Source organism: Alligator sinensis, unplaced genomic scaffold (genome assembly GCF_000455745.1).
Source record: "Alligator sinensis unplaced genomic scaffold, ASM45574v1 scaffold433_1, whole genome shotgun sequence".
In the NCBI taxonomy this organism is placed as follows: Eukaryota; Metazoa; Chordata; order Crocodylia; family Alligatoridae; genus Alligator; species Alligator sinensis.
This window is the reverse complement of record NW_005842502.1, coordinates 742,573-756,030: the sequence shown is the minus strand read 5'-3', so window position 1 is coordinate 756,030 and position 13,458 is coordinate 742,573. Positions and strand designations below refer to the sequence as shown.

General features: G+C 48.3%; 1 protein-coding gene across 3 annotated transcripts in view; it reads left to right on the top strand.

The window, feature by feature from the left end:
- The window catches only part of CAMTA1 (calmodulin binding transcription activator 1), a 160,498-nt gene that overhangs the window by 86,629 nt on the left and 60,411 nt on the right, over positions 1-13,458 (top strand). The window lies entirely within an intron of this gene.

Genomic DNA, 13,458 nt, shown 5'->3' with positions numbered 1-13,458 from the left:
CCCCCCCGCCCCCTCCCCCCACTTGCTGTATCCCCAAGTCACTGCTGGCCTTGTGTTTTGGTGTTTCAGTGCACTGATATCATTTAAGTATGTTCATACAGAATGGAAATTGAACAGGATACATTAAAAAGTTTCCCTTTCTTCAGTAAACAGAACTCATTAGCCACAGGTGAATGATGCACTGAAAAGCTTGGAAGTTTTGCCTGTAGTAAAATTTCCTCTTACAAATTTCTTTATAAGAACAAGCTTAAACTTCATGAAGTCCGCCTCAGGAATCTTAATAATGTCTAAAATGTGTTGTCTATGGCTAGGTGAGTGTGCAGCTATTGTGGGTGGACCTTGATTCATGTTAAATGTTATTTTTATTATGACAGCACCCAAATGCTTTGATTTGGACTAAAGAGTCTCCAGAGTGGGGGTCAAGCACCTGCAGCTCTGTGGGGTTGCTATAGCAATTGTTAGGCCACAGTGTAATGCAGGAAAGAATGCTTGTTGCAGGTGTAAATGGGGGCTTTTGAAAACTAAAGCTGTTGTTACAAGGTGAAATTCTGGTCTCTCTGATTCCAGGGAATCAGAACGTTGCTTGAGGAGCTAAGACTTTCTGCCTTTCACAGACAGGATGTAAACTTGCTCTCAGCCTCTGCCAACCCTGTCAGTGTTTGATGTGAAGTAGAATATTGGATGATTCTAGAACAAGGGTGGCAACTTGTGGTACAGGTGTCACAAGTGGTATGGGCAGCCTTTCTGTGTGGTGCATGGCAAACTGGGGAGGGGACAGGCAGCAAAACAGCAGATAGGGCAAAAAGCAGAAAAAACAGCAGCAGATCAGGCAGGGGAGGGGATTGAGGTTGCATTCAAACAGGATACAGGGCTAATTTATGGCTCCCACAAAAAAAATTCCCCCCCCCCCCCCCCCCCCCCCAACTGTTCCAGATTATAAGAGCTAGTGCTTAAGTATTGCAATAATGGACACTCCTGACAAAACCAAAGCACTAAAGGCATGTGTCAGAGTAATATTCCTCGTGCTGCTGTCTATAAAATAGAAATGCTTATTAAACAGAGTATGGAGAAGTCTCTTAGTATAATGTAGTCCTGTGACTTATATGAATCTGTGTTGGATGTCAGTTTACTGGAAAACCTACACTGTCATTGTTGTATTTGTGTACTCAGTCTACCTGTTTTATCCTAAAGCTTGTCTGCATTGGAAATGTGGTGTGGGTGAACTTGAGTTATTTTAGTTCAAATGATTTGCATCCACCATTTTTATTGTTTGGTTGTGAATCATCTCAATCTCTAAGGTTCATTATTAAACCCATTTTGGAAGCCAGTTTACTGAGATTTGGAATAATTTTGCCCACAACGAAGCAAACATGGATGTCTCTGCACCTTGAAATGACAGGTGTTCAGCTGGAATCCCACTGTATTTTGCTAGTAGCCTGGACAGCCTGTGCACCCTATCCAGGGTCCTCCTGACTGGATGCTCCCTTCCTTTTTAACTGTGGCTTGAAGACCAATACTGTCCCTTCCATTTGCAGCTCATGGGAAGTTCATATGTGGGTCAGGCTGCTGACTATTGAGACATTTTTGGTGTGGTCCTCTGGGCTTTGGGGAAGGAAGTGTATACAGGCACCTCTGAAGGCCATTGCTTAGCACTAGTCTGCACGTATATGTCCCAAGAAAGGCAGGAGGGAGGCCACAGCCAGGACTCTAGCCAGAGCTGCAAGAAGTTTCAGCTGAGTAATGGAAACATGAGAGATGACCATGAGACTTCTGGGAGAGTTCGCCCTCTCTGCACCTACTGTGTGCTTACTGGAGATCCCACTACCCTGGGACTCCTAGACTAATTTTTAAATCCAAGATCTGCACCTGTGAATGCCGTGGAATTCAGCAGTGAAGAGATCCAGCCAGCACCTTTTTCAGCTGGAGGATCACCCTGCATCTCCGGAAGAGACCCAACCTAGGGAAGGGATCACAGTTCCAACAAGTGTTAAATGGTACATTGCAGTAAAGCTCTATTAGGGAAATTCAAACTGTGTAATTCTGAGCGCTGTAGAAGCATGCCATGTTAACATCTTGGCATGCCCCTTTGACTTATGATTCTTTTTCACTCCAGCACCAACTCATGTGGCACTGCAAACAGCAGGCAACTTGCCTTCTCAGCCTGTCCGTTGCCTTTCTGAACAGTCTGTCTGTCCTTTGGGTATGGGCCTCACAGTAACATCTTCCAAAGAAAAGGCAGAAGCCTGAGGACCCCTCCTCCACCCTGCTCACTGTGTCAGACCACTAGGAGGCACTTCTGTACTGAGCTGCCCGCCTCGCTGCGCCCAGCCAAAAACCAAGCTTCGAGTGCCTCCTTTGGGGCGCCTATGTATAGCCAACCCCCTTCCTGGGGCACACCCACAAGCCTGGGGTAGCGCTGCCACCACCCAGACTCCAGTCTTTGTCTGGGCCCTGTGCCACCCAGGATACACAGGCCCTGTAGACCTTGGGATCTTGGAGTGCTTCTATTAGCCTGAAGCATAGAAAGTAGCCTCCCTGAGTCAGCTTAGAGAAGGGACAAAAAGGCATGCCCAAACCCTCCCAAGCATGTACCACAAGGCTGGCTAATGAATGGCTTTATTGGGTAGAGATGGCAGGCTTGGGGATAGGTAAAAGTCAGAGACGTATCAAAAGAAAATCCCAGAGCAAACAGAAATGGCTTGGTAGCCTTTTGACAAGCAACAAAAACACTAGATTCTAAATTTCCTCCTACATTTCATATAAGTTGCTCACAATTCCATCCAGGGGCTGATTGAGCCTGCTCCAGAGGCCATATAGCTAGTTGTCTGTGTCCCCAAAAGATGTCTTCCCCACTTCCAGGAAGAAGGGACCATATATATCTCTGTCATGACCTCATCACTAAGCTCCCACCAGAAGCAGTCCCATTGGCAGCTGATCAGTGCTTCCAAATGACATAAGACTGACTAGGTGAGAACTAGTCACATGACCTTCAACTGAAACAAAGGGAGTGGGCGCCCCCCTCCCTTAGGAATGTCTTCAGCCCAGGTCACAGCTCAGTGGTAAATGAAACATCTGAGGAGAGGCTGCCTGCTTATAGCAGTGAGACAGCCTCGGGGCATGATTCTTCTACATTGACTATCCTAGTAACCTGTTGAATTGCAGCTGCAGTTCTTGTGAGCTGCCCCTGCCCTACACTTCTAATTCACCCAGTGGTTGTTAAATCTTTCCCAAGGTGCTGCAGCCAACCCCTGCGTCCCACCGTCCTAACACAGCCCCTCAGGTCCTGTACAGATGGGGGAGGCATTGGCGATGTGTAGGGGGTGCACATACACCCCCTGAGATTGGCCGCTGCCAATGCCACCTCCCTTCCCCACCACCAATACTGGCAGCGGTGTCTGCGGGCAGTCGCTGATCGCTGCTGGCCATTTCTGATGCTGCTGGCGGGGTCTGCAGGTGGTCACTGATCACTGGTCAGCACTTGCCGCCACCCCCACCCCCCTTTGGCGTCGACACCGTTGTGGCCGTCTGTGGGAACTCCCTGCTTGCCGCTGCCACGCCCCCACCACTGCCACCACTGCCGCCGCCTGTGGGTGGTCACCATGCCCCCCCAGCCTTGGGAGGCATGCGAAGTTCATGGGGGGAGTTGGGCAAACTTCTTGCCTTTTGGAGCAGGGAAGATGATATCTTGTCACTGGTGGTGACACTAATGGGCAGTAGACTAAATCTACTGTGCATTAGCACAGCTTCTGCCATGATGCGCTAATGCACAGTAGAATGAGTCTACTGTGCATTTAGCATCTCGTATAGATGCACCCACAACTTAGCCTAATTTAAAATACAATGCAATGAGCCAAAAAGACAACAGAAAGCCTTGCATAGGTCTTACATAATCTTGAGGGCAAAGTGTCTCCTTGCAGCCAGGTATGCAGAAAGTCCTTATTGTTACGTCTTGCCTTGCAGGTCGAGCTCAACTTGTTATTGGTTATTGTTTCCTATCAAGTTTAGCACATGCATAGTCAAAAAGCAGAACTGTGGCAAAAGGTCCTGTCGCATGCGCAGTCCAAAAGCAGAACTGCGGCGAAACGAATGCCCCTTAATAACCTCTTATCTTGGTGTAACCCTAGTGCACTGAATAAGTATGGTTGCAAGATCTATGTGCAAAGCAAGCCTTAATCTATATGCAGAAGCTATTGCAAAATATGCTGAACACAAAAGCGATTGCGAAGGCATGGCGGCCGACCTATAACGTATTTTTACCACAGCCTGGAGACTACAAATAAGACAGTAAGTCATTTTCTGTCTCTGACTTTCTGCCGCTTATAGATTCATTCATAGATTCATAGATGTTAGGGTCGGAAGGGACCTCTATAGATCATCGAGTCCGACCCCCTGCATAAGCAGGAAAGAGGGCTGGGTCTAGATGACCCCAGCTAGATACTCATCTAACCTCCTCAAATACTATGCTTAGTACCAGCATAGTAAAGAGCAGGTAGGGAAATTGACAGACGTGGCACAGACCCAGCTTCCAGTTGAGGAGCAGAGGTGTACAAGCCTGCTGGACCATCCAGACTTGAAAGAAAACTTTGTATAGCATTATGAACATTCAGTACCATTTTTTTTCCACTGCTCACAACTTGTACTTTTGAAGCTTTCATTGCTGTTTATTAAAGTCACTGAAAATGTTGTCCTCAAGATTTTGAGTTTCACTATTTGTTGTGAGCTGATATTAGCCCAGCAGCAATTCTGCGTAATCCATAGAGTCATGGAAAATTAGGGTTGGAAGGGACCAGGAGGTCATCTAGTCCAACCCCCTGCTTAAAGCAGGATCATGCCTAATTATATCATCCCAGCCAAGGCTTTTTCTAGACAGGTCTTAAAAACCTCCAAGGATGGAGATTCCACAACCTCTCTGGGTAGCCTGTTCTAGTGCTTCACTACCCTCCTAGTGAGAGAGTTTTTCCTAACATCTAGCCTAAACTTCCCTTGCTGCTACTTGAGACCATTGCTCCTTGTTCTGTCATGTGCCACCAGAGAGAACAGTTTAGCAATCAGATCAGCCAAGCCCCACCTGGAACTGGAACCCCTTTCTGGGCCTGATCTCCAAAGCCCAGTGCAGCCTGGGCCCAGAATGACAGATGGATTCCATCAATGACCCTAACACAGCTTGAGGCCCAAGCTGTGCAAACCCATGAGTGTGTTCATTCCCCAACCTCATGACTTGGAGACAGTGCCTTCCTTTCCCTGCTCCTCCCTTTCTGTGCCTGACCCCTACTGCCTGTACCCCTCCCCAGGTTTCTTACCTAGTCAGCTCCTGGTCAAAGCTGGAAGGGCTGAAATTGGACAGAAGGTAGGAAGGGGAGGTCACAGCTGGGGGGGAGCAGGCTGAATGATCTGTTTTGCACTCCCCCCCAACCCACATAGGGCCCCCCTCCTCAACCAAATAATCCACCCTGGTCTGGAGCTAGTGGCTGCTCAGCTCTGGCTTCAGGCCTAAGCCTGAGGCTGGAGCTGAGCTACCATGTGTCCCAGGCTGGTACTCAAATCCAGATAAGCCTTTAATTTTTTTTTCCTCCTGTGCTGATGGGGGGCAGGTGGAGTGTGCTTCTTGGATTAGTGTAAATATGGTATGTCCTCTGACCCTCTCAGCCCCAGAATCCTGTTGCCCTTTTGGTGGGTACCCTGCAGCTCTCACTGCAGGGAATTCTAGAGTGCACATAGCATAGTGGGATGTTTGACCAGGCCCCCACCACGTTGCACACCTTCTATAATGTGAGGCAGGGTATCACCGCAGTGTGCACATGCCTCTCTTGCAGCAGTTGCGGCAGGTCTCATCATCATGCAGGTTTTGAATGCAAGTGTATCATTTAGTGCTTTCAGGTACAGGTTGGCTAGTGACATTGGGAGTGTGTTCCTGTTTACAGGGGCTGGGAGGGCACCATTAAGTTCCTTTTATCACACAGTGTTTGCCAGTGGGCTGGTCTGCCTGCAGGAGAAACAAAGTCATGCCCGAGGCCACGGTATGTGTCCTTGACCAGCACTTTTATTAACAGACCAGAAAGTGTCTCAAATTGCCTTGCTGACCCTCAGCCTCCTGTGAGGCTTGGGTCTGGCAAGGGAAGAAGGCATTTCTTTCTTGCCTGCTTAAAAAATCAGGCAGCTTGCCTTAATTGTTTTTGAGGCACGTGACTAGGAGTAGGCCTATGGCAACCCATCAGCTCCCAAGGCCCAGTATTCTGTGCTCTGAGCTTGGTCACATGTACTGACAGCTTGGGGTAATTGTGAGATTCTGTCTGAGCTTATTCTGTTTGTAAGTGAGGAATACTAGGTAGAGGACAAATGCTTGTGAAAATGGTTTCCTAGTTTCATAGTTGGTAGGGTCGGAAGGGACCTGAGCAGATCATCAAGTCCAACCCCCTGCCATGGCAGGAAAAAGTACCGGGGTCAAACAACCCTGGCAAGGTGTTTGTCTAACCTCCTCTTAAAGGCCCCCAGGGTAGGAGCCAGCACCACTTCGCTTGGAAGTTGGTTCCAGATCCTAGCCGCCCTGACAGTGAAGTAGCGCCTCCTGATGTCTAGTCTGAATCTACCCTCTGCCAGTTTGTGACCATTATTTCTAGTCACTCCTGGTAGTGCTCGGGGGAACAGGGACTCCCACAATGCCTGCTGGTCCCCTCTGACTAGTTTGTAACAGGCCACTAGATCCCCCTCAGCCTTCTCTTGTGGAGGCTGAACAGGTTCAGGTCCCTTAGCCTCTCCTCGTAGGGCCTGCCCTGCTGCCCCCTGATCATGCGAGTGGCCCTCCTCTGGACCTGCTCCAAGTTGTCCACATCCCTCCTGAAGTGTGGCACCCAGAACTGGACGCAGTACTCCAACTGTGGCCTGACCAGTGTCGCATAGAGGGGGAGGATCACCTCCTTAGACCTGCTTGAGATGCACCTGTGGATGCATGACAAGGTACGGTTGGCCTTCCTGACCACATCCCAACACTGCCGGCCTATGTTCATTCTGGCATCAATAATGACTCCAAGATCCTTTTCTGCCTCTGCACTGATGAGAAGGAAGTTCCCCAGCCTGTAGGTATGCTGCTGGCTCTTCTTCCTCATGTGCAGCACCTCGCACTTGTCAGTGTTGAAACCCATCCTGTTCTCATCTGCCCACCCCTGTAACCTGTCTAGGTCTGATTGCAGCCCATTCCTCCCTTCTAGCGTGCCCACATCCCCCCCATATCTTAGTGTCGTCAGCAAATTTGAACAGGGTGCTTTTTACCCCCTCGTCCAAGTCACTGATGAAGATGTTGAACAGTATGGGTCCAAGGACCGAGTCCTGGGGGACCCCACTGCCCACATCCCTCCAGGTTGAAAATGACCCATCCACCACCAGTCTCTGGGTGCGGCCCTCCAGCCAGTTAGCAACCCATTTGACTGCGTAGGTGTCGACGCCACAGTCCCCTAGTTTTTTAATTAGAATGGGATGAGAGACAGTGTCGAAGGCCTTCCTGAAGTCCAGAAAGACTACATCCACTGCTACCCCTGCGTCTAAGGATTTTGTAACCTGGTCAAAGAAGGCCACCAGGTTGGTCTGACACGACCTACCTCTAATGAACCCATGTTGGTTGCCCCTAAGCATAACCTCCCTTGCTGGCCCCTCGTGGACATGCGCCAGGATAATTCTCTCAAAAAGCTTACCCAGGATCGAGGTAAGACTAACTGGCCTATAGTTTCCTGGGTCCTCCTTTCTCCCTTTTTTGAAAATGGGGACCACATTGGCCCTTTTCCAGTCCTCTGGCACCACACCAGAGTGCTCGTAAAGTCGTGCCAGGGGTCTCACAATGACCCCTGCTAATTCCCTCAGCTCTCTGGGGTGGGGATCGTCAGGGCCAGCTGATTTAAATACATCCAGCCACTCCAGAAGTTCCCTGACTAGTTCCTCACTGACCCTAGGCCTGGGTACGCCTCCCCTGGAGCCTGAGGGGGTCCCAGGGGGCGGGCTGGTCCAGTCCCTGCTCAGAAAAATGGAGGCAAAGAAATTGTTAAATAGGTTAGCTTTGTCATCTGGTGTGTCGTCTGGTTGTCAGGTTCATTAACTTAGGAAAGCACTGTTTTTTCTGTTCCAAAGGCATCAAACTCATCTGGCCCCACAGGCCGGATGAGTGGCATGGGGCTTATCTGAAGGGCAGACAAGATCCACACACCAGCCTCACATTCTACATCTGGAGCAGCCACTATGTGCACTTATGTCTGTTGCATGTAGCACGGTCCTGAAGCATCCACTAGGGGGTTGTGCTGCATAACCCCAGAGTGCACACTGCTCTGGGACGCAAGCTGTTGCCAGCACCATGTGTGGTAAATGCGGCCATCCAACACACTCCACATGCTGCCTGTGGGTGACTCTGAGACTCATGGCAGCACTGGGGGCTAGATGATACAGCTCACCAGGTCGGATCTGGCCTGTGGATTACATCTTTGACACCCTTGTTCCATTCTGGTCAAAACATTTTTGTACAAGACCTGGTGATACCAATGTTCATGTTAAATGCACAGGTGTTAGTGTCTCCTGAGAGAATTCCCCCTAGGGAAAAGGTGAGGGTTTTGCAGGGATCCCGCTACTGTACAGCAGAACTTTGCAGATCTTTTGGGCTAGGGACAGATATTCAAAAAGCCTGAGCCTGGATTGATTCAACCTTTGCAGGTTAGTCTAACCTGGCTAGGCTGAACCAGTTTCCAACCATACAGACAATCCCTCTGGACTGAAGAAACATGCCTGCAGTGGCTCAGGTTGGAAGCCGGTTTATCTCAAACTGGTTTCAGCCATTTTCAAACTGGTTTATATGAACTGAACATCTTTACTGTTACGGGTTTAAACCAGTTTCTGATCACTTAAACTGGTTTATGTGTAATGTCTGTCCTTAGCCTTGAAGTAGATCATGGGGTCACCTACAAAATTGGAACAAAGTATTGCTAGATATTGTGCTGAACAGTCCTGAGTTGTTCCCTTCTGAGCACCTACCCCACTTTTTCATTAAATGAGCTAATTCTGCATGTTTTGTATGGCTGGCTTTATTTTCTGGAAGCCACAGAAAAGGGCTTCATGTGTTGGTTCTTTACAATGCAATTACAATTTTGAGCTATGTTAGTCATGCACAATTATACTTGTTCAGTCAGTACCTATTCAAACAAATAAGGAGATGGTAAGATGGAGCAAAACCAACATAAACAATTTGTTTTTGTTGCTTCAGAAAAGTTTGAGCCTCATGGTCAGCTGCAGACTTCACAATTAAAACATCCTCTGTTCAGCAGAAGAATCTTGTGGGTAGGTTAGTGTAGTAAGGGCAGGGGTTCCTCTCCTCCTAAAGTGATGCATAAAAGAAGACCATGCAACTGTCTTTTCTTTGGCTTAGTGAGTGCAGTGTGAGGACACACAGGCCTGCAAACAAGGGATTAGAACAGAACAGAGCTAGTGACAGGTTTTAGCTTGCTGAGAATCACTGACACTGCTTTTTCCCATTCATTTCTTCCATTGAAACACTATACATATCAGGATTAGAGCAACCAGCAATTCCACTGACAGAGACTGCTATGGCAAAGTCTTTTAGAGACGAAATAAAAAAATCTTTATAGAAGGAGCAGAAGGGTCTGTGTCAGTAGCCTGCTTTAATTCAAGAAGTACTTTAATGATGTTATTCTGTGCATGGCTTGTTCTGTCAGTCATGTGACTGGATATTTGAGGTGCTTGACCAATCTCATTTCCTTTTATGACCAGGTGACCTATCACCTGGACAAGGGGGAAGAGATTGATGTCATATATCTTGACTTTAAAAAAGCCTTCGATCTGGTATCCCATGGTCACCTTTTGGCAAAAATGGCCAACTGTGGTATCGGGTCCACCACGATCCACTGGCTGGGGAATTGGCTCCATGGTCGGACCCAGAGGGTGGTGGTTGACAGAAGTCAATTGTCACGGTGCCCTATGACCAGTGCGGTCCCTCAAGGCTCTGTTCTTGGGCCTATTTTGTTCGACCTCTTCATTAATGATGTGGACATTGGTGTCAGAAGCGGACTGGCCAAGTTCGCCGATGATGCCAAACTTTGGGGTAAAGCATCCACACCTGAGGGCAGGTGGGTAATTCAGGCTGACCTTGACAGACTCAGGAAATGGGTGGATGAGAACCTGATGGTGTTTAACACCGAACAAGGAAGGAAAAACCTTGGGGGAAAAACCTGCATCATGCTTATAGGCTCGGCAGTGCTACGCTGACTAGCACTATGGACGAGAGGGACTTGGGGGTCAGGATTGACCACAAGATGAACACGAGCCTTCAGTGTGATGCCGCAGCTAGTAAAGCGAGCAAAACCCTGGCTTGCATCCATAGATGCTTCTCAAGCAAATCCCAGGACATCATTTTCCCGTTGTACTCGGCCTTGGTGAGGCCACAGCTGAAGTACTGTGTCCAGTTTTGGGCTCCACAATTCAAAAAGGATGTGGAGAAGCTTGAGAGAGTCCAAAGGAGAGCCACGTGCATGATGAGAGGTTAGGAAAACAGTCCTTATGATGAGAGGCTGAGAGCTATGGGACTCTTCAGCTTGGAAAAGCGCAGGCTCAGGGGCGATCTGATGGCCACCTATAAGTTTATAAGGGGTTGTCACCAGGATCTGGGGCCATGATTGTTCACCAGAGTGCCCCAAGGGATAACAAGGTGGAATAGTTATAAACTCCTGCAAGACCATTTCAGGCTGGACATGAGGAAGAACTTCTTTACTGTCTGAGCCCCCAAGGTCTGGAATAGCCTGCTCCCAGAGGTGGTTCAAGCACCTATTTTGAACGCCTTCAAGAGAAACCTGGATGCTTTTCTTGCTGGGATCCTATGACCCTAGCTGACTTCCTGGGGCAGGGGGCTGGACTCGATGATCTTCCAAGATCCCTTCCAGCCCTAATTTCTATGAAATCTATGTAAATGGGGGGCTTTCTTGATGGGTTCTGGTCACAGTAGTGGTAGCAGGAGCCTGTGTCTCTCCTGACTGATTCCCAGGGATCAGGGAACAGGTGTGTACCTTTATGCTGAGACATCGGGCATGCCTGTGAATGAAGGGCTGCTTCCTGCCTGAACCACTGGTTCCCATCACAGCAGGGAGCATATTTGTCACGGTAACACAAGGCACAAAGTATAAGCACATCTTGTTGCTGCAATGGGAGCTTCTCTCACTCGGCATGTTCTGTCCCTGTGAATAGCAGCTCCATCTGCTGCACTCCTAAGTTATTTTCAGGCTCTTCCCAGTTCCCTGCTCTGGTTGATCAGCATTCCCATCCTGTTAGGGGCTGATCTCTGTTTTCTCTGCTTTTTTTCTGTATGGCTCTCCTGTGCTGACCACAAACACGGGATTCAGGAACATTGTCCTGCTCCTCAGAGCACTGCGACTTGTGCTTACAGCACACCAGAGCCTAGCATGACAGAGATGTATGTGGCTCATTGCCTCTGTGGGGGATTTTCCTCTATGGGCAGGCGATGCAGACAGGGGGGAAAAGCCTGCCTGGGCCCATGGATGTCTGACCTTCCCAGCAGGGAGAGGAGGTAGCTGCTGTGTGGATGCCAGCAAAACATGCCAAGGTCATGCTGCTGTTCAAGTGTCAACTTCTTCTGGGGCTTAAACCCCCATTGCCAGCACTGGGCTCCTTTTGATTACTAGTGCACCAAGTCATTAAGAGCTTTGGGATTCAAAGGTGAGTGTTTATGTTCCTCTCCCGTATCCTTTGGGGGGTTGAATTATTGCATTGCTGTGATAAAAATAGAAGATTGCTGACTCTGTGCTGGCTGCCCCTTTATTTTCTGTTATCCGGACTTTTTGCAAGAGGAATACTGCCAACCCCATAATTTGTATCAAGTGCTGTCTAATTGCAGCATCTGTCAAAGCAGAAGCAACAAGCTTTCTCACTGTATTGTAAAGTTAGAGGTTTCTGTAGGAGAAGGTGTGGTGTGACATTCAGCCCAGCTGCTCTCCCTGGCAGCACAGGTGAGTAGGTTGTAGATTTGCCAACTTCATTAGGATGTGACTTGAACACTTGGCAGCCACCTGCACCTAGTTTAGAATTGTGGACAGGCCCTGTAGCTGCTTTCAGGAAAGGGTACATTAGAGAAGCTTTTAAAGTATCTAACTTTCATACAGAACTTACATGAACAAAAGGGATGCCAGCACCAGGAAACAAGTCTTACAGGTATGGGAACAAAAGGCTTGAGGGTGCATGTTCTTCCTGACTCACCTCGTGCTGGAGCATTAAGTGGCAATATGTGCAGCCTAAGTGGCTGAAGTTGTCTGAAATGACATAATGAGTCTGAAAATTAATCCTTCCTGTACAACTGGGCTGTCCTGCATGGCGATTCCCTTTTTCATAACAACACCCAGGAAGTTCCACAGACACCAGTTATTCCTCTGAAGTCCCCACAGATTTTTTTGGGTTTTTTGGCGGGGGGTGGTAGGGGAAGATTTAAAATATTCATAGGAATAGTAGGGAGCTGCTTCTTGGCAGGACAATGGAGGAACTGATCTTGATAATGTTATGTTGCACTTGCTCCACACTTGTTATTTTGGCAACTATCAAGCGGATTAATTTACACACAAAATGTTCCATTTCCCTTTAAAGCATGCTTATTGGAACAGTTGTGCATCACAAAGTATTTTATTTATAAACCATGTTGGAAACCAATGGCAGGAACCCTCTGAGCACACAATAAGTTGCAGAGCCCCATGTCTGGATTTATGTGGCAGTGCAGTATTTAGAGGAAAGAAAGCATGTGGGATTTTCTTTGCAATTTAAACCCAAGATGATTTTAGCACTTAGCAGCTGAAGGAGCTTGTTGGCTTGGTGCTGTTTCATGCTGTTTCATGAACAAGGCAGGCTGCCTTCAGGCTCTGTCTGCTAAATACCTGCCTAGCCCAGCATAGCTACGCAGCCACACTGAAGAGCTCCTTCTGATAAGGAACAGACCCTGCCATGACATTCTGCCTCACTCCCCAAATCCAGATCTAGGTGCATATTGTTCCTGGGCTGTGCTCCTCAATCTCAATCCTGTAACATACTGAACTCCTTGGAACTCCCACTGAAGACAATGGGAGCCAAAGGAGCTTATCACACCAGTTTGGAGTCCAAAGCAAATTTGGATTTGCAAGCTAGAGACTTGCATCCAGGGTCTCTAAAGTTCAGCAAAGAGTATGCTGGGGGGTAAGTGGGGGGGGGGAAGGGGAAGGATGAAAATGACATGACTTGGAGCAGGTGAGCAGTGCTAGAACTCCAACCAGGGGTCTAGTAAAGGCAAGATAAGTAGATACTGTAAATGATGTACTCAACTGAAAATTATGAGCTTTACTTTAAGGCAGGGGTGTCAAACTCATCCAGCCCTGCAAACCAGATGAAGGACACAGATTTGGTTCATAGGCCAAATCAGGCCTGCAGACCAGCCACATACTC